Consider the following 21264-nt stretch of genomic DNA (forward strand, 5'->3'; position numbering starts at 1 on the left):
CTTTCAGAATATCACCCGAGTCATCTTCCCAGGAAGGTTTTGATGTAAATCAGGTGGGAAAGTGACAGGGAACCAGCGAAAGTACTTTTGCTGCGTTCTCAGGAATACGAATTTGTGGTACCACTGGTTGTTTGACAGAGGTCAAATTTTAGTTAATGCAGGATTAAATCCTGTCCTTAGAGCCATATGATGATACTGGCAGGTAATGTTGAACACCCAGGTGGAAACAAAGCTTAACTTTGCCTTCTTTCACTATAGCATAACAGCACTCATTTTTACAGACTGGCTACAAGATTTCTAAAACAGCATGCTATAGCTATGAAATGACATACATCAAAAAAGCCATAGCTTTGTCGGGATGGTGAGAAACGAGCAGTGTGCAGTGCAAACTAAATAGTACAAAAACACAGCGAATTAAGCAGTTGGTTCCTGAGTTGAGGTTTGTCGAGATCTGGTGAGCTGCAGGATATTGGCTCTCCATCTTGCTTCCAGCTGCTTCTACAGATGTCCGGGCTCCTCATTGCCAAGAAGAGCTAGGAGGCTAGTGAAAGCAGCTGGAAGAGAAGGAGGTGGAGGAGGAGTCAGACTTGCTGCCTCTGGGGAGGGCACAAAGAGGAGGAGAGGGAAGCAGGCACTGCCCACACGTGCTCCACAACTTTGGCTGAAGGTGCTGACCACTAGGAAAAGGCATAATGTCCAGGGAGAGGGGAAGGAGGCACTGGACACTTTGAAGTATTTTTTCCTTTTGTCTTTTTTTTTTTTTTTTTTTTCTTCCTTTTTTTTAAAGGGAGCTAGGGGAGAGAATCAGGTCATTGGGTAGCACCTCTGCAAGAAGCTGGGAGCAAGGAGGGCAGAGACTCGAGAAAGAACCAACAAGCAGAGAGAGAGAGAGAGAGAGAAATAAAGTGATCAAATATTAGTGGTGTATGCAAGAGCAAGAGAATCACTGAGCAGATGGGAGGAGGAAAGAAGAAATGATTAATAGAGAGTGTGAGGGCCCTTCCCCCTCCCTCAAGCAGGACTAATCACGTGGAAGACAGCTAAAATGTTACTTCCTAATATTGCTTTGCTGCGGTAGCTGCCACATGATGGAGGAGAGCGAGCCTGTCCCCAAGACAAAAATCTCCCTAAAAGATGGAAAGAAACCCTCGCAGCAATGCGACCACCGCCTTTTGACTGCTGGTGCTAAAGGGTTGTCTGTCAGGATGCATCTGTCATATCCTGAGAGCTTGTATCTGTGTGCTCTTACCATTAAGTCCTGCAGCAAGTCTAAAGCAGCATTCTTGCTTTCTCCCTGGTCACCTCCCCTGCCTTCAAACTCCAGAGAAAAATGACTGGGCTTCTTGCGCAGGCCAAATCCAAATGTTCAATTTCCCTGCATCAAAAGCCAAAAATCTCATCGCCTGATGTCAGAGCATACCTCTGACCAAGCATCTGTGGAGCCGCACCTGGATACTAATGCATTGCCTTCTCAGCGTGAAAGCACGGGGCGAGCTTTGCCATTACACGTATTGATCAGAGGTGCAGGTCAGCTCTGCAGCTGGCCTACTCTCCTCGGCTTACAGGACGAGAGACGGCTCTCCTGTGTTTCTCAGGCTGGCCACCACAAAACAGAAGAGAAGAAGGGAGGGACATCGCCACAGAAACACAGACCCAGACAAATACATTTGCTAAAAAAAGAAAGAGGCTTCCGTGGATTTCTGGTGGCAACGTGCCACCAAGACTGCCCTGCACTCAGCTCCCACGAGACACAAGTATACAGTCCTGTTCCCAAGGTACGTGCTAAACAGTTTATTCCCTCCTACATTTTACAGGTACTATCATGGCCATCCATCCCCTCAGTTTTTAATTCTATAGACTGAACAACCCCAGCACCTTCATTTTCTCCTCATAGGTCATGTCTGCTAAATCACCCATTCATGCTATTTTCCTCTAGATTTTTTTTTTTGGCCCACTTCTGAGTTGTTTTGCTGTTTTTGAAGGCTGTGAGCCGAAAACTGGTTCAAGACTCCAGCTGAGACTTCACCAGGCTGAGCTGAATGGAAGGATGGCTGCACCCTCTTGCTTATAAACCTCAGCTTGCCTTTTTCACAACTGTACGAGCCCGGTGACTCACGGTCAACCCACCATCAACTCCAGCCCCTTTCTGCAGAGCTGCTGCTCAGCCAGCCATCTCCCATTTTGTATCTGGGCGGTCCGTTATTCTCGCCTAAGTTTACAACTTTGTGCTCGTCCTTTTCTGAATCACCTCTTATTTTTTCCAGGTGATTTCTCCACTTGGTCAACATTTTGAATCCTAACCCTGTTCTCCAGAAAGCTCAGAGCTCCTCCCTGTATCATTTGCAAGTGTAATTAGCAGAAAAATCCCCACTGTGTGTCACTTCTGGGGAGCACACGCAGGAATTGACCACTGTGGACACAGAGTGGTCCTAGTGCATTCGTGAGATTGCACCCCACAACAGCCAGTCCCTGGAATTTCCTCTGGAAGTAACCTGAGAGCCACGATAAAGCATGGAAGATGAGGATGCCAAGGGTGTCATGCAAACATGCTCTGCACGATGGACCACTGTGCTCTGCCACAGGACATAATAAAAATAATTCAGATCAAGTGCCATGCTGCAATTCAATCCAGAGGGAGACAACCATAGCTGATTTAAAAAAAAAAAGTGCTAAATCCTCAGCAAGACAAAAACAAAAAGGAGCATTTGTCTGATCATGATGGTGGAGCATCCAGAAGAAGTAACTGGCAGGGTCCCCTAAAAACTTTCACCAGCAAGCATCACTCCTTCTGCAGTATTCATCAAAGCCAGTTAAATCCACACAAGACGTCTTTTCCACCAGGCATTGTTTCTCCCAAGGGCTTTGACACTACACTATGAAGGCAGGTATCTTTAGACTGATACAAAGTGAGCAAAAACTCAACTGTGGCTAAAGGCAAGGAGACAGAGGTAGGCAGAAGGGGTGGCTATGTTTGCGTAAGACAACTGATCTGGAAGAAAGGACCTGAGGGCATTTCACACACAAGTTACCCCACTCAGCCTTCCTCTCCTCCCTGTGAAAGAGCAGCAAACACGCCCTGGGCTGCAAGAGCGTCTGGTCACCATCCATAGCTCACAGGCAATATGGCAGAAGGGTGCTTTGTTCCCAAGCAGTGTTTCAGGGCAGCAAATTGCAGGTGTCCTACACGACGCTGCTTATTAATCCTGTAGCACATAGTACTGGGCTATAAATTCCATCAATTGCCCACTGTTTAAATAAATTAGTTTTCTTATGAACAGGAGCATGCTGGGACCAGTTACAAACACATCTGACTCAAATCCAACTGATCCCTCTCCCAGTTACGCAGCTGGAAAGACTTTGACTTTACACTGGGAAAAACGATGCTCAAAATTTGACATCTCCTTTTACTCCCAGTGTCCATGCTTAACAGAAAAGCAAAGAATGAAACCCAGCCTGTGTCTACTTTTATGATTTGAATCAGCAGGCACATGGGACAAGCCCAAATGCCAGGAAAGTAAGGAAATCCTGGACCTTGGGGACCTCCAGCAGAGAAGTAGCTGGTCATAATGCCAGTGGGGGCTCCAACTTTTTCCTTATGAATTAAAAAACCCTCACTTAGCATTGTCTATGTCAGCAAGATTGCCAAGAGATTACCATAATCACCAGCACTACAAACCTTTGCCTTGGACAGTTTCAGCCCCAGAATGACCAACTTCTACCTCTGAGGCCAGATGGTATAACCACTGGCAAACTAAACACTGCCCATGGCATTTTGCAAGATGATGATGACAGTCTAGAAAGGTACTGTGAGTGGACCACTTAAAGCAGTAAGAATGTATTTTATTTATTTCTTTATGGCAGATCATTTAAAAATTGCCGCAGGAGATTGCAGTTTGTTTCTACTTAGGGTAGAGCAGCCTCACCAAACGAAGTTTACACAGTATGGAAAGAAAAAAAAAGAAAGAAAAAAGAGTTCAGTACTCTTAATCATTTTATTAGGATTTGTTTCCTAAGCTCAACAAAGCTTTGTAGTTTTTCTAGCTCCGTACACCATATAAGTCCCCTGCTCAGCAAGATTTACTGCATTCGGAAGTCCTGGGTGGAGTGCTCCAGCAGAACTGGACCACTGCTACAGAAGGATTTAAAATAAAAGTGATGTCAGGAAATGGGTGGGGGCAGGGAAGGGGAGCATAGCAAATGACATAGCCCACGATCAGGAAACTCACTTGGCAAGATTTGTGGAAAACCGGAGGTATACAGGAGTAAAGCCCCATAAAGCAGTGCTCCGGCTGCTCCCACTGCTAATCTGTTCCCGTTATCAGAGCTCAAAGAAAAAAGGACAGTTGCCAGCTCTGGAGAATTGGGAACGGTGCCAGCTGACGACACGCTGTGATAGGCAGCCGCTTGGGTCTGGGTGAGGCCTGCTATCATGTGATGTGCGCTTGATAGCAAGGGAACAGGGGAGGAAAGCACCAACTACAGAAAGCACCTACTGTCTAGTTATTGAATAAAGGTAAGAAGGATGCAGCAGGAAGGAAAAAAAGAAAGCATCTTGCAGCTGTAAGTCAGATACAGCAGATTACTATTACAGAGGTAGTTTTCCCAGAGATGGCAAAAGCCAGGAGGCTTCACGGCAGCACGCAGATTAGGCAAGACCACGCTGAGGCAGATGCAGCTGCAGTACTACATCGCTTTCAGAGGGAAATCTGTCGAGACAGAATTGAAGTAGCAAAGCCTTTTAACACCTGCAGACAAGCCAGCAAATCCCCTAAACCTCACCAGAAAAGGGGTGACAGTGAAGTCATCCTGGTGGGTCTGGTTAATGGAATTTGGGGCTCCCGGCTAACCAGCACTGCACCTCCTCAGACAGCATGTGTAATATGGGCCGAAGTGATCACGGAGCCTCAGGGAAGGAGAGGACTGGCTGTGGCAGGATGCTCCTAGGAGGTTACATGTGCTGCAGCAACTTGCAGAGGAGTGTGGTTTTCTTGTTCCTACACTGAGGAGTTACCTAGAGACAAGCAACCTCAAATACAGGAGCTCCCAAGATAGGAATATAATCGCGGCAGCTGCAGGATGATAACGCTGTCACTGCTGTCCTCTCCCCGAGCAGGGAGATTCACTGGGGTTCTGCTCTGCACATACACCCATGCCTGGACACGCAATTCTGTGCCACACATCTTAGAAGCTAAACAGATATGTCAGAGGGATGGGAAAAAGAAATATAATCATCAGAAATTAAACAGAGCAAAGGGAATAGCAAATGCAGTACAGCAAAGGGAATTGTCTAAGGGCTGGGCACTCAACTCGGGTCTCATGAGTTACCCTCCCATCCTGCACACCCCCTGTTCTCCTCTCCTGTATTCCAGTCCACTGGAAGACACCTGTTTTGGGGGGATTTTTTAAAAACTATTCTGCAAAGCACCTACGCTATTGGGTAGGTTAAGAATTAACCAACAAATTTTCCCCTTTAAAGAAACCAGTAAACTCAAATGAAAAAACAACACAAGCCAGCTTTAAAATCCAAAAAAGGTATTAGCGTAGCATAATCAATTTGGGGCAGCAGAGAAAAGATGGAAGTCCGCATAACATAGGCAAGACTTAACGCAAACACATCCAAAAAGAGGATAATTCAAAGGGATGAAAGTCTCTGATGTCATTGATATTCTCACAACAGTCTGTAGTCATAAAACATTAGATACCAAACAATAAAAATTAGGTGTTTCATTTAAAAGCGCCTCGGCCTGGAAAGATACTTCTATTGGCACCAACTGGTTTTTGATGAACGAACAGGAGCGCAAGATGCACAAACAGCTCTGCACCACAGGCAGAGACTCAAAGCTACAAGTTAGCAGATCTAAGAGCTCAACCAGGTTAGAAGCAAGAGGATCACAGATGGAAATTTTACCTATAGTAGGTCTGGCTTTTCACCAAGGACCAAATTTAAAAAAAAAAGAGCACTAAGACTATGCATCCCTTGGAGCATCCTACTCAGCATGCCAAAATGTTGTATTTCACAGGCACAGTACCCCCCAAAATTGAATGGTTACTCTGCTAAGCAAAATACATTTTGCTGCTTCTTTCCTCCATTATACTCGCACAGAGAATCAGAAGCTTTACTTTCCACAGCTGTTTTTTCTCATACACTCAACACAGACATGCACATCCAAGAAGTGAGGGCCTAACTAACACTCAGGTGCGGGTACTTGTTGATAAGCCCCAGAAATTTCCCCTTCCAAACCAGCCATCCTAGGCAGCCATCCAGCGTGCTCACAGGACAGCCCAGTTCTGCACACTCATGACAGATATCACTTATGGTTTGGCAATCTGCTGTCAGGCAGGCAGATGATTTAACACCATGTATCCGACTTTCCAAGAGACAGAAAAATACTTGGATATGCTTAGTAAAAACACAACTAACACTGGGATTGTATTCTTTTTGAGACTGTTTAATTAGGCCATGAGTCACACATGATACAACAACTCGCAATGCAGTTTGGAGAGAACCAGGCTCTACTCGCAACTGCAAGATAGTGGGGTTTGGTCCCTTGGCCTAAAGGAATCTGGTTTTCCCACTGATCAAAAGAAGTCAAAATTAGAGGCGCAAAATCAATCAATTGTGGCTGTCTGAGTGGTACTTGGAAAGCTATTGCTGGCACTGTAACCTAACGCTCCCTGTGTACACTGTCTCTGCCATGTGAAACCAGTACAGTCACTACCTGAAACTAGAATCACCAGTTGGTTTAATTTCGTATGTCTAGTTATTGGTAATTCTCTCTCTCTTTAGGTGTCTGTGCTCCTGCTTAATTATTCTAAGTCTCTGCCTCTGGGCAGTGGCAACTCTTATAGTCACACACCCATGCCTCCAGTTATGTGAAGGAACATATCTTCTACCCCCTTTGCACACCGAGTCTAAACCCTTTAAAAAAAAAGGGTCGGCAGGTGACACTGACTCCAGTAGAGTCAGTAGCAGCTGACTTTCCAGAGCCCAAGTTTCATACCAACTGTTCAGCTGACTTCCAAAAACATTATCATCTCCTTGGAGTAATCAGTATGTTTTAGTGGCTGGTGGCTTCAAAAAACTGCACTAACTTCAGCAGCATTAGAAGCACCAGACCTTCTTTTTGTTTTGCTTTGCAATTTGAGTTGTCTTCAGATCTGAAAACAAAGCTTCTAGTTTTGCTTGGTTTAGTTTTGAAATCATGCACAGATACTGAATTTTGTGACATTTATGCCTAACTTCTATCCCAGGCTCATTAAAATCACTAATGAAATTTGCCCAATTCACCCCAGAAAATGTTAAGGTAATGGAAAATTTATGAAAAAGAAAACCTGAAGTCACACAGATCTTTGACCAGTCAGTTTCTGGAACAGAAAGAGGAAAACAGAAGAGAAAGCATTTTTGGTATATACAACCAAACAAAACCAATGCTTGAAGAGCATGCACTTCAAGTGGGAACACGTCACTAAAAATATTTCTGTGCTCATGTATACCTAAGCACAAAGGACCACATTATACCTTGAGTTATACCCCAAAACCAGCCCTAATAAACCCATCAGCACTGTCTGATCATAACTAAGGAAAAAATTTGACCCGTTATGCAAAATCAAATCAACTGAAAAAAAGCTGAAACATGAACTCACTGTCAGAGAGCGGCAGCTCAAGGGACCAGACAAACTACACCACAAAGCCCAAGCTGAAATAACCAAAATCCAAAGACATCCTCTTCTCCCTGGAACCTACACACACATAGCTTCCCTTTGGTGAATTCATAGGTAATTTTTGTCCCTGCAAGCTTTTTGGTACATCACCCACCGAAGGTCTTGCTAACAGTTTAAAAATCATCAGCGACCATGGCAAGAAAAAAATGCAGAGCCTGAGCTCTTTGCAGCCCTCCAGAATGAGGTCACTTCAATTTCAGGCTGAATGATCCTGTCAGAAAACCATGAGGGTATTCTGCCCATGTTCATGCCCATCCTGAATCAGAACAACACTTTGGAAACGGTTTAATTAAGGGGGTTTGGCCTTTTTTTTTTTTAATCATGTAGTTTTCAAACAACTGTTAAATATGCTCTACTGATAACAGATGAAAAGAGAAATGCATGAATGTTTTGGCTTCAGCATTCATTAAGAACACATAGAGCAGTGTAAGGCTTCCTGCTCGTTGATACAATCAGTGTCAGACCTTACACTTTCATGCCTACAGCCATACCACCTTTAGCTGTGATCTAGGCAGTTCCTGCAAGGCAAGCAGGGTCAGGTTGGGTCAATACGCAAAGGAGAGGCCCCCAGGGAAAGATCCAAGTGCTGCAGATACTAGAACTGGTAGTGAAGTAGCAGCACTGCTCTTTTCTCTCATGGACTGCCTACCCCCAGGGAAGCTGCTATACAGTCACCCGGCTGGCTGCGTATCTGCAGCACGGTATCTTACAGCCTAACAACTCTCTGTGTAGATATCGAAGGAGGCATAAGATGCCCTTATGCAACACAGATAACTCCACTTTCAAAGCAGATACCACACTATCCACATAGGAGGGGATAAGGCTGAGCACCTTGTACATCGCCTTGCGTACCCCATGCCTTGGCTCACTAACTGCCCTATAACCAAACCTGGAGTAAAACTGAACCAAAGAACGAGCAGGTTTTCATACCTCGGGGGGCGGGGAGTGACCAAACCAACAGTTTGCACTTTGCAGAGAAATGAAACTTCTCAATCAGCCAACTGTTAAACTCTCATGTCCTGATCAGCTTCCATTTTGAGTTACCTTAAATTCTTCATAGTTTCTACAGGACACAGTGGAGTTCTCCTACTTCTCATCCCAATGCCTTCTGTGCTGTTACACTGTCAAACGGCTGCTGCGTTCCACCTCACGCCAGGCTGAGTGTCAGAGCAGAGGGGAACAGTTCTCGTGTTCAAGTATGTATCGTTTGCAAAGTGTGTTAGGATCTTCTGTGATTAAGTCTATTCGAAGCATGCACTGTTGAGTTATTTTTGTTAACGTTATTAAGGTAGCATGGGGAAAAAGGCGTCTGAAAAGCACAGAAACTCTTTTTCAGCATTTATTTGTGAACAAGCTCTAAAACCCTTTGGAAGAAGTTTCCGGGAACCTTTAGGATCAGTTAGTAACATGATTGGGTTTATACGCCTAGAGTACACGCGGTAATTCCTGCCACCCCTGTTAATTTGACTTGACTGGAGATGATATAAACTCTGAGGGGTATGTTGTGCAAAGAACTTTGTAATCATTGCAATGAAAGGAAGCTGTAAGAGTCAGATGAGGAAAATCCCCAGAACTCTCAAATCTACCCCTCAGAGTCAAGGTGATTTCATAGTCACGCAGCTTTAATAATGGGACTTCCTCAGGGACACAGCATTAAACATTTAGAGGAAGCATTTGAAAAGAAACTGTATTATCAACTTGATTTCTAATCTTTTCACTTTCAGCTACTAGAGGTACTTCAGGGTTATTCCTAAATGATGCAAAGTGACTGCGTTTGGCATTCTGCGGAGGATGGGGTTGGTGGGAGACATACTCAGCTTCTCTTATTAATATTTCCTACAGATAAAGTTCAGATTTTCATTTTTATCGATTGACATTTTTAATTTCTCAGTCCACTGGGTTGTTTTTAATATTAAGAACAGTGCCTTTGATAGAGTGCTATATGAAAACCAAAAGAATTAACAAAACAAGCCCCCAAACACAGTTTCACTTTCCACTGATCTTGCAATAAGTAGTCCATCAGAAACTCAGCCTTCTAAAAAACATATATGAAAATGGAGGGGGCAGGAAAAGAAAGCAAAAGCAAACCAAGAAAGTCCTTTTCTGTTGCAGCCGCCCGCAGACTCCAGGATCATCGCCGCACACACTCACTGTGTACTTAGAAGGAAGAAACAACTGGATTATTGTATAAGGCTGATTTGAATGAAGTATAGGATAGTACAATTTCAGGCTGCCTCTTGATGTTGTTAGAAGAAAATCTCCAGATAAATCATTACAAGAGTCTTTAAAACTTCTCACATCAGGAAATTGCACATAAAATAACCCCAGGAACTCCCCACGGCTCCCCCACCCCCAAAAAATGGATCTGAAGCACACCATCGCATCACTGTCTGTTTTTCCTCCGTATATCGCAGGCACTGTACAACGTAAGAGCGAGCAGCAAGATCACTACTTGTTAGGAGCTGACAAGTCTGAGATAAATTTTACTCTTAGATGCACATCAGGGTTTTTTCCCATTGACTTCACGCATGAAATAGACCAAATCTCCACATAGTCCTTCAGTAGTTTTTTTTTTAATTTGATGAAAAAAATAAAAGTAAACAACCAACCAGTCTTAGGAGGCAGCAGAGTAACCTACGCCTTACTTTAAAAAAGCAGAACAAACCAAAATACTTTTTGTCCCTTCCATCCAAACGGAAACCTAGCCAACTCTGGAGCAAAAAACTACAAAATAAATAAAGCATGGTCTGCATCAGTCTTTACAGTCTGCTCATTTTCTTGTGCCTTTACAGATGCTATGTCCCTGTTAAAATACATACAGATATACTTTCCCTCCCAGTTGCTCTGGAAAATACTGCCACCCTCAAGGAAACCTGACAGAGCAAAGAAAAAAAGAAAAACTAGTGACTCACAAAATGTTGTTGAGACACTGAAACAAGTTAAAGAACTGATTGTGAAAGAAAAGTGTTCTCTGTAATATCTGTCATTTATAGTAACTTTCTAAGTTAAAGCTAATAGAAAATGTTTTAAGATCCACATGTTGATCTGTTTATCCCCCTTGGCTGTTTTGCTTAAAACAACATTGATTATTCAAAAAGAAAAAAAAAAAAGCCCTGCCGCTTGTGAGAGTCAGGGCCTAAGAAACTACCAAGAGATAAGCAGAGCCCTGCCAGTCGTGCCGAGCCTGTGCTGCTGCTATCGCAGACGCAGTTCTGCTGAAGGCTTTCGTTGGTGAAGCCACACTGGGTGCTTGGCACAGGGTGCCCGCAGCTCCTCGCTCCTCCGCGCAGCCCTGCCTGAGACGAGCGCTGCAGGAGGGAGCAAGCTCGGGCCAGCAGATGTTACTAACACTTAAGCCTGTCACCAACACAAAGGACAAGAAAAATCTTGAAGAGGCAGCAACTTGTTTTCTTCATCAAGAACTGGGAGATGGCCCTGGGGGGGGAAGCAGGATGGCACCCCTCAGGACTGCTACTCATTCAAAGCCGTCTTTGTCGGCATGCCATTACTTGACTATTATTGCTACCAAAAAGAAAAATAAAATCAGTATTTTAATTAAAGAAGGTCTTCAGCCATTTTAATTCAACACATTATTGTAGTAATGAGAAAATTGAGTTTTTAGTGGTAGAAACAGGCATTTCAGCTGCCAGACCTTTTTTGGGTTTGGTTTGTTTGTTGGTTTTTGTTTGTTTGTTTTGGTTTTTTGTTGTTGTTGTTTGTTTTTTAAATAACCATACTGTTTTATTCAGGGTGGAAAAAATCCACAAGGCATTTGCAGAGGTAAAATTGGGGGGCCTCCACAGGGAGCAACAGTACCGTGGAGCTGAACAGAGGGCTGTGTACTTTACCTGACTGTCCAAATAGCACACAAATCCTTGTTTTGCTCTGTGTAGATCCATAAAAGTCTGATTCCTCCTGCTCAGTTTACCCCACCCTCTGCTCTGGTTTTCTTGATTTCTTCCTCCCTGTTAGGCTTTCATGGCATTGCCAACAAGAAGAAATCAGTAAGTTTTCTGTGCTTGATACTACCCTTAAAAAGGCCAAACAAGGAGGAGAACCTTTCCAGTCTGTGAAAGGCTGTGGGGAACTTTGGGATCCCTCAGGGTGAGACTGGTCTTCTGTTCAGTGAGACATGAGCAAGGAAGGGGGTGCGAAGGCATCCCATGCTCCACAGGACCCTGTGCCCACTGGGGGGAAAAAAAAGATAATAATTAAAGAGAAAAAAAACAAAGGAAGGTGTAGGCCATGGCTGCTATCTCTAAGCTATGAAGCAGGATCACTGTGGCTCCCTTCCTTTTTGCTTTTGCTGGTGTCCCTCAGTTGGAAACCGAGACTTTATGCCAATAAGCTGTGAGGACCTGGCCAAGGTATGAAACCAAACCTGGGAATTGCTCTTGGATTTTTGAGTTTAGACAGAGCCGATGCGAGTTGCAGAGTAATTCTGCTCCTTCACTTTGTAGAATTGTCTTAAAACAAACAAGAAAACCCCAAATCCCCAACATCTACTGGGGACTGTCCTCCACCTCATTAAACTCGCTGATGTGCGTGCTGTAGCAGAGACAGAACAGGTCAGGGAGCAGCTCTTGCCTTATAAAGCAGCAAAGCTCCAGTGGTAAATGCTGGTAAGAATCCTCCCTCCCTCAGTCCTGCCCAGAGCTGTTTGTGCAGTCTGCTCCCATCTCACGTTGCGATCAAGTACGGAGAGAGACCATCCTTATGATGATTCTTTACTATTCAGAAAAGTTGCGACCATTATAGAAGCACAGAAGGGGCAAAGGCAGGAGCATGCAGTGTTGCCAAATACTGAGAAGTGATTAAATAAGAACTTCAGCTTCACTCTTTTTCTTTTGGTTTTTAGCCCCTTATGTTACATGGAAATCTTGAAAATATCAACCTGCAAGGATCAAAAAATAATCAGAGAGCAAAGAAAAGTACCCAGCATCGTTTCTTTAGAAGCCTTGCAAGATTACTTTGAAGGGGCTGATTTTGCTGAATCTTTGAGGAAGGACAATACCTTTTAAGATGCATGACAAAATCATACCAAAATTACACCTTGATAGCAGACCAGCCTATTTGGGAGCCTTTTTAGCCTCCATAAAACCAAAAGCAAATTCAAGGTTTTTTGCAACTGGTTAAAATTCCATATTATTGGATCCCTGGCCACATTAAAGCTAAACTTAATACTTCGCTCAATACAAAGTGAACCATAACCTCCACAGCCATCCAGTAAACTCTGTTACATGAACAAAAGAGCCAAGCAGAGCTGGCTATCCAAAAGGCCATTCTGCAAGTTCCCAGCAAGAGGAAACATGCTGCAACGTGTCTCTGACTTGTGGTTTAGGTCAAGGCTAGTGTGAGCAGTTCTGGCTAACTCTTACCACTGGCAGCAAATGCAAATGTTACCCACTTGGAGGTAGAGGCAAAGTGCACAGGCCTTTCCCACCAGCTCATCTCCCTACTTAGAGCAGTAGCAGGCTGGTTGGACAAGATGAGAGACAGTAAAGGAAGGAAAAAAAAAAAAAAAAGGAACATAAAGAAACTTTCCTACTGCACGTCTCCTCCCACTCATGGCATAACAGATCTTCAGTGAGGCTGCAGCTGAGAGATTAACTGCCTTAGCTAGTTGCTGGTACAGTTTTTGGAAGGGGAAGTTCTGCTGGGGGTTGTGACAAGCCCCGTGCAACGCACAGTACTGCTAAAATGACCTAGGACGAGATCCCTGCTCAGCTAAGACCGCTGTAAAAGTTTTGCAGTCCTACAAGTCACAATTTCACCCACTCCAGGCACAAGCCAGACCCCAGAAAAGGAGGCAGGCTGTAGGGAAGGCACTGACAGTCTAGCAGCCTGCCACCAGACCACGGAAAAGGAAAGAGATAATAAACACACCTAAGGCAACCTGCTCCAAACTTTCTATGCAAGGTAACACTGCCCAGCCTGTGTCATACCTGCCTGGGAAGGACAACTGAAGATGCCTGCCTTTCTCCTACACACTGACAAGTTCACATTTGCATGGGGCCAAAGTTATGATGCTGGAGTTGCCCACGGGCCCTGAAATGTAAGAAGTCCGCAGCTGGGGTAAGGTCACCTCGCCACATCGAGGCAGCTCCAGGGGCCTCACCATCCACCTCACGTCTCCTGCGCTGCAGGAGAGCTCTGATTCTGCCCACAGCCAGTTGTCAGCTCACCTATGGCCAGCCTGGCTATTTAGCCTGAAATTTAGGAAAGTTCTGCTCCAGCCAATTCCTCTTGAACAAATTTCTTACCTGAGCCATCAACCCTTGTGCTACTGCAAGCTCTCAAGCACAAGCTTTCTGACTGCTTGGCTTCTGGTCTTTTCTAAAACAGTCCTGGGCTTTTCTCATAAATCAAGAACGGTCAGGCCCTGCCACATGCCAGCCCCTCTGGGGAGCAGGATGTCAAGCAGCCACACGAGTCTCCAAGGACAGTTAGACTCGCAGAAAGTCAGGACTTCCCTGGTTTTGAAAGAGCTGCTGTTCACCCTTTCCTTCCCCTCTGCAAGATCAGCAATCCCAGTTGTATCATTCTCTTAACGCAATACACAGATCTGTGCCACACTTGCTTTTGATCTCTATGAATTCATTGAGAAGTATGGGCTCAGACAGATCCTCGTTTTCTTGCCCACTTTCACAGAAGTTGTGAATCTTTGAGACTTGTGCATCTCCATCAGATTTGGTCAAAAGGCTCAAAAGCTACCAACAGGACAGACACCATCCTAGAAAAAGTCCGATTTTCCTTTCCCTCTCGCATTCTTGACCCTCCCTACTAAGGCAGATTTTATCATTAACCTAGTCTGAATATACCCTAAAAGCAGATGTAAAAATTTGTACATTAGAAAATGTTAATATTGGCAGTTATTCACATTCCCTTCCAGGATTTCACAAAACTCTGTAAATCCCTCGTGACAGGACCTAGATGGAATATGAACTTCTTCCTATCTTTGCAGCAGCACAAGAAACAAGCAGAAGTCGATGTACTATTCTTTATATCCTTGAAATATTTGCTTGGAAGTGTCATTGATTCAAGAATAACCCATCAAATAGTTATTCTGGTAGGCTTATCAACCTTTTTTGCTTTAATATTCCGATTTTTTGTCACACAACACAATGATTTTCATGTTTGTTTTGTCCTGTTACCAGAGCAAACCATTCATTTTTAACTGTTGGTTTTGGCATAACAGTACTGTAAGTTCATAATGGAAATGTGTTTTCAGTGGTAGTACTGAACAATAGAAAAGTCTCTTTCAACTGTCGGGTTATGAGGAGAACCATCTGTTATTAAATTTAAGTCACAGTGGCTCTGTTTCAGAAATGCAACGGAGGCTTCGCTAACTTTGCAGTCAAGGCATTTGTAGCATTGCAGGAAAACAGCTACTTTTCTAAAGGCCTTATCTGAAACCAGCTCTATAAAATGGTACCTTTATTCTAGCCTAATTTGACAATGATGAATAACCAAGTAAACCTTTTCTGTTTGTGGTCGCAGTTTGGGGCCTCAACAACTTATATCCCAGTAATAGAAATCGAATACACAGAAACTAGTAAAAATCTTAGCATCGCCAGGCTCAATTCTTTGAACTATATCTACAACTGAATAAAGCAAACATCAGGAATTATAATCATAATGAAAGTGCTTAATTCAACACAATAGAAAAGTCAAATTTCATCATCTGCTTGATTGACTGTTATACGGCACTTTATTTGTTCTCCGACTTCCAACACAGAACGAATGTGAATTCTACAGAGCAGCCAGGATTTCAGAACCTGGAATAACACTGGAGAGAACGACTGCAGCCACCGAGGTGGGAATCAAAATACCCTTCAGTGCAAGACTTAAAAATCACCTCTCCACCCCACATGAAGTTATCAGGAATTGCTCTATTATTTCTGTCATTAACCAACCATTCCTCCCCCCACCTTTGCACCAATTTCTCTCAAGTGCAGCCAGAGATTATCAAACCCAGCGATAGCCTTTCAACAGCTTGGCCAGTTGAAAAATCTCTCAAGTTATACTGCTATCACCGCTGCGTGAGCTGACGTCAGGCTGTTGTTTACTGGAGATGGGACGGTGCCAATTTCCACTGAGCTGAAGACAGCCGTGTCCGGCCTCTTTTGGCTGTGCACAAGCAAGAACAAACTCCTTGTGTGTGTTTGCATGCATGTGCACATGTGGGAGAGAAAGAGTGTGCATGCGTGTCTATTTGTGGGCACACACAAATGTGGGGGAAAAGAGACTTGCTTTTATTTTCCACTGCGATACCAGAAGTAAAAACAACAAAAAAATGCAACACTCCATCTTCTCTGAGAAATTGCAAAGGAGAGAAAGGGAAACTCTGACAGTTTTCTTGCAAGAACTATCACAGCATGGATGAAAATAATCATGAAAACATAATGGAGTAGAAGAAAGCTTGGGATACCCCTAAAATCCCTACAAAGAAGCTTACACAATTAAATAATTAAAAAAACAATGCCTGCCCATCAATAAAAGGACTGAGGTGAAAATTTGAATACTTGACAGCATAGAAGAAACAGCTAAGTTTTACTAGGACTATTTAAGTTTTCAGAGTAACTGCATTGCCTTCCTCTTCTAAGGCTCGGAAAGCCCCAGGTCAGCATTAAGTAAAATTACTTAATTAAAATTTGCTATATGAAGATATGCTAAAACATATTCATAGTCCAGAGGAAAAAAAAAAAGAAATCCAACCAAGTCTGACTTTTTTCGTAACATTTGTTCTCTTACATTATCCACTGTAAAGGGGCAGATTTTATTTGTGAGTGAATGTGTGCAGATGGGAAGGGACAGAAGATACATGACAGCATCAAGTCCTGTTTTCAAGCACAACTTTTACACATCACAAATATAATTATCTCGATGGCTGTAAGGATCCATTTGAAGTTTTAAGTGTTACACTATCATTTCTTCCTGGAAAAACACTCCAGCATATTTGAATTTGAGGAATACAAAATGCAATTATTTGCACCTCAAGTGAAGTTTCCAGTATTTGCATCCAAGCATGGACCACCACTGAGTGAAAGAAGTAATGGTACTGAAGATTTTTGGTTCCACTTAATGGCTGCTTCTTAAATACACACTCCTCTGCCTTCTTACTTCCCACAAATGCATCACAAGAAGATCTTCATATACACACCAACTCGCTCTCCTGATGATTTTAACTCCATGTTATCCCATCTTCTCATGGAACTTCTCTTTCAAGTTTAAATAGTTTCTCAAAAGTTTCTATTGAGTCAACTATCTGAAGAGGTTTTACAGACCATTAATACTGCTCTGTAGGTTAACCACAAACAACATAAATAATTGTTTTCCTCCTCATTTAGGGAACTACTGAGTTTGAGACACCCACACACCTCCCCCAACATAAGTGGCACAGTACACACAGAATATATGCAAAACTGGGGGAACTTAATGTGAACTACCAGAAATAATGAACTTAACTCCTTAGGTCCAATGTTCTTGATAAACATATTTATGTTTATCAAGTCACTTATTAAAAAAAAAAGCTGGGAATCAGCACATCCATCCCAACCCCAAGACAGCTAAAACATCAAAGCAGCCAAAATATTTAACCTTTAACATAAAACGTATAAAGAAGGTACGTTGGCTACAGTGTGCAAGTTAGTCAAGACCTTGCAGACCGCCTTCACAAGAACACTTTCCATCGCTGCTGGCCAGAGGTATTAAATTGATACACTATCAGATGTAAATACACACAAATAAAATAGATGCTGCCTTTCTAGTCTCTGACAAATTTTGAGGGCTGGTGACAATTTTCAATATGAAAGTTTGGGAACTTTTACTCTGAAATTATACATGGCATCTCCTTATGTTACTGACTGTTTCCTTCTCTCAGTCAATTACTTCTCCTCCATACAGGCTCAAAGATACCAGACAGGATATCACCACCTAAAACAAAACTGAGAACTGGCATTTTGAAGTCTAGACATGATTTCCTCTTTTGGAAGTCTTCTCATCTCTGTACCTTCCTCATGTAACCACACTGGGGTAAAGAGTTCTCAAGGTGGCCTCATTTAGACCTTCTGTATACAGACAACAGTTCAAAATAGCATTTATTTCTTTAAACCAGAACCATACGCTAATAACTTGGTCAATAACTGTTGAATCAGCAACACTTATTTTTAACACTTTCACCTTTTGCTTCATGATTCAGGGACAAGGGGGACGCAGCATGGATCACACACACACTGTTGGGATGCAAGGACCTGTATCAGTATCACACACAACTTCCTTAATCCACTCTTCCTTGAAATGCCTCTTGTATTCTTTAAAAACATTACTCAGCACATACATCTGTAAAACTGCGTTTGCAGAGTGTTTCCAATAAGGCTCATGAGACTTTCTGTTCCATAGCAAAGCACTACTGAATAGTATCGAACTTTATATAGACATGCCAACACAGGCTTTGCCACATGGGCTGAGCTTGTGTCCAGCAGGTGAATCTGAAGGAGCTTTTTTTTTTTTTTTCTTTTATAAGGCTGGCACTAATCCTTTTTGCATTCATGCACTTGAAATTTCACTGTACCTAGCTCCAGCACCTATCTGGAAATTCACTTTCTGTGAATTTGCTTGCCAATGCATTGTAGAGCCTTAAAGGGTTGCTTTAAACAAAGTGACCCCCAAGGAACACTGTTTCTGTGGTGATCTTGGTATTATGTTCTCCAGCTACATCCTTTTGAACTCCTGTGCGCATTCTATGCTTTGCAATTTGTTCTGATGACAGGCTTTCAGAATGTATGATTGCATATATTATCTACATATATACACATGGTAATATTCCTTGGGCTGACCATCTTCATTTTATACTGCACTCTCTGTATGTATTGCAAATAGGTTTAGCCTCTGTCTGCATTCAGTCTACATGGTTTGACCTTTGTTTAGCTGTGCTCTTCAGCTCTTTTACTGCTTTTTCATTAGGGAATCATTTTCACTTGCCTTCCACATGCACACTGCTCTTTAGAAAAAAAAAAAAAACAGCTCTATTTCTCACTGTGGCTGACTTTCAGTTTTATCTGTCTGTTATAAATGCTGGGAAGTTTTTTGGTCTGGAGAACTATTCCAAGGGCATGCACAGCACTGCTCTGAATAAGAGAGCTGAACAGTTGTGATTACACCCCCATGATGCAGGGGAGATTCTAGCTGCTAGTGTAGTGAGCAGCTGGGGGGACTACAGCTCCCTCTCCCTCTGCAGCTGAATCTGTCCCATGTTATGTTCAGCAAAATGTGGATTCAGGGGGACTGAAATCAATCTGAATTTAATGAACAGCCCTTAAGATTCCTGTTTCCCTAAAACTAAAAAACTGTTTTCAATCACTTACTCTTTAACCTAAAGGAGTTTAGACAATCCAAAATATTTGGTTTTAGGATTACCCAAAATCTGAATTTTTCATGTTAGTAAAAGAAATTTTTCATCTTTTAGTTCAAAGCAACCCACATTTTTGGTTCAGCCACAAAATCAAAAGCAACACACTTAATCACTGCTCTAATAATTTCTATCACGGCTTCCCAATTTGCTAACTATTCAAAAATAAAAATCCCATGACTGAGTTTTACACTACTATGTAATGCTAGAGCAAATTGTCTCAGCTGATCTCTAGTTCCTTCTAAAGAAGGAGGAATACCCCTTTCCCAGATGGTATTCCTCAACACAAGTACACACAGCATTCAAACAACCTTCTGGGAGTTTGCAATCCTCTCCATTTCTCCCACTGGAGCCTATGGTAAATCTCAATTATCACATATGCCAGATTCAGAACCAGAGGATTTCAGCCTCTCCAATTCCCCGATACAACATCGCCCAGGCCAGGAAGATGTGCAGCGCTGCAGCCAGCATCTCCTCTGCCAGGCTTTGTTCCACACATTAAACAATTCCAGCAGCTTCATTTACTCAGGTTTTTTTTCCTGGTCTAAGACGTGGTTTACTCCCAACTCCAGTCATTGAACATCAGTCCCTTAGATGCACATGTAGGAGATTGTTTCCTGCCTCTTGCCACCTCACACGCTATTCCCTCCTCTTCGTGCACACACAAGACTAAAAGGCAAGCCAGCAGCAAACAAAAAACCCATCCCTGTACGACGTGTGAACATTATAGTCAGAGGTTGGCAACCTTCAGTATAAGAAGAGAAAGCCTGCCCCTGATCTCCAAAGTCTCAAGATACATGGATTGCTGCTGTGATCTTTTGTGTCAGAGGGCCTTGGTGCTGCCAAAGATACAATTCCCCTACTTGGTCTTCTTCGAGATTCCAAGTTTTTGAGATTCACGGTTTCGTTTTATTTTGTCTGGCAGAACATACTTGCCAATGGCTTCTAGCAATATCAAGGAAACAAAAGAAACACTTTCGGTAGGTGAGCATAGCAGCTGTATCCACTGATACACAGTGTGCTGGTTTTGGCTGGGGTAGAGTTAATTTTCTTCATAGTAGCTAATATGGGGTTATGTTTTGGATTTGTGCTGAAAACAGTGTTGATAACACAGGGATGTTTTCGTTACTGCTGAGCAGGGCTTACACAGAGTCAAGGCCTTTTCTGCTCCTCACCCCACCCCACCAGCAAGCAGGCTGGGGGTGCACGAGAATTTGGGAGGGGACACAGCCGGGACACCTGACCTCAGCTGACCAAAGGGGTATCCCACACCATATGACGTCATGCTCAGCATATAAAGCTGGGGGAAGAAGGAAGGGGGGGACGTTCGGAGTGATGGCGTTTGTCTTCCCAAGTAACGGTTACGCGTGACGGAGCCCTGCCTTCCTGGAGGTGGCTGAACACCTGCCTGCTGATGGGAAGTAGTGAATGAATTCCTTATTTTTCTTTGCTACTATGAAGAAAATTAACTCTATACCAGTCAAACCCAGCACGCAGAGGGAGCATACAAAAGCATGGAGCCTTTAGTGATGGTTGAGAATACAGTACATCGAAGTCTATACTAGTGCCCCATGGACAGCTATACAAAAATTGATAGCAAAGTGAGCCTGAGGAGGCGGCAGGCCTCAGATCTCAGCTACGGACCTCTGAATTCAATCAGGAGATCCCATGGAAGGTTAGGGTCTACTTTGATATCAAAGAAATCTCTTTCAAAAGACCCAAGGCACGAGGGAAAGACCACTGGCTGCATTCTCCAGCCTGCACACAGCCTCGGCATCGTTCCAGGTCAAGAAAGCAGACTTTTTTTTTGTCGCAGTCAGCAACACAAGCCAGAAAATTACTCCCACTGCCAAATTCTCTTTCCACAGGCATCAAAACACTGAAGGGACTCTGTGGACTTGTTGACTGTTTAGCCAGAAGCTTGTTAGGACTTCCTGGAACAGGGAGGACACGGAGGGGCTTTGCACCTTCAGTGGTTCTTAGTTAAGTCAGAAACACACGTCATGAGCATGCTGCGGTGGAGTTACACAATCGAATTAAACATTGTACTGAGTACGCAGTCTCCTTCTCCCTACCTCTCTCACACATACAGTGGGAAAACCCACTCCAACCAGTCCCAGAGATCCCTCAGT

The 21264-nt window shown here is 43.3% G+C and overlaps 1 protein-coding gene across 11 annotated transcripts in view; it reads right to left on the minus strand.

The window, feature by feature from the left end:
• The window catches only part of SERTAD2 (SERTA domain containing 2), an 85130-nt gene that overhangs the window by 48985 nt on the left and 14881 nt on the right, over positions 1-21264 (minus strand). Inside the window, exon 2 of one of the 11 annotated variants that reach the window (XR_012673219.1) lies at positions 1-21264. This exon is cut by the window's right edge and continues 11006 nt beyond it. The exons of the other annotated variants lie outside the window; for them this stretch is intronic. The gene's annotated coding sequence lies outside the window, so the exon portion shown is untranslated. 11 annotated transcript variants of the gene reach the window in all.

The sequence above is a fragment of the Calonectris borealis genome, chromosome 3 (genome assembly GCF_964195595.1).
Source record: "Calonectris borealis chromosome 3, bCalBor7.hap1.2, whole genome shotgun sequence".
Lineage (NCBI taxonomy): Eukaryota > Metazoa > Chordata > Aves > Procellariiformes > Procellariidae > Calonectris > Calonectris borealis.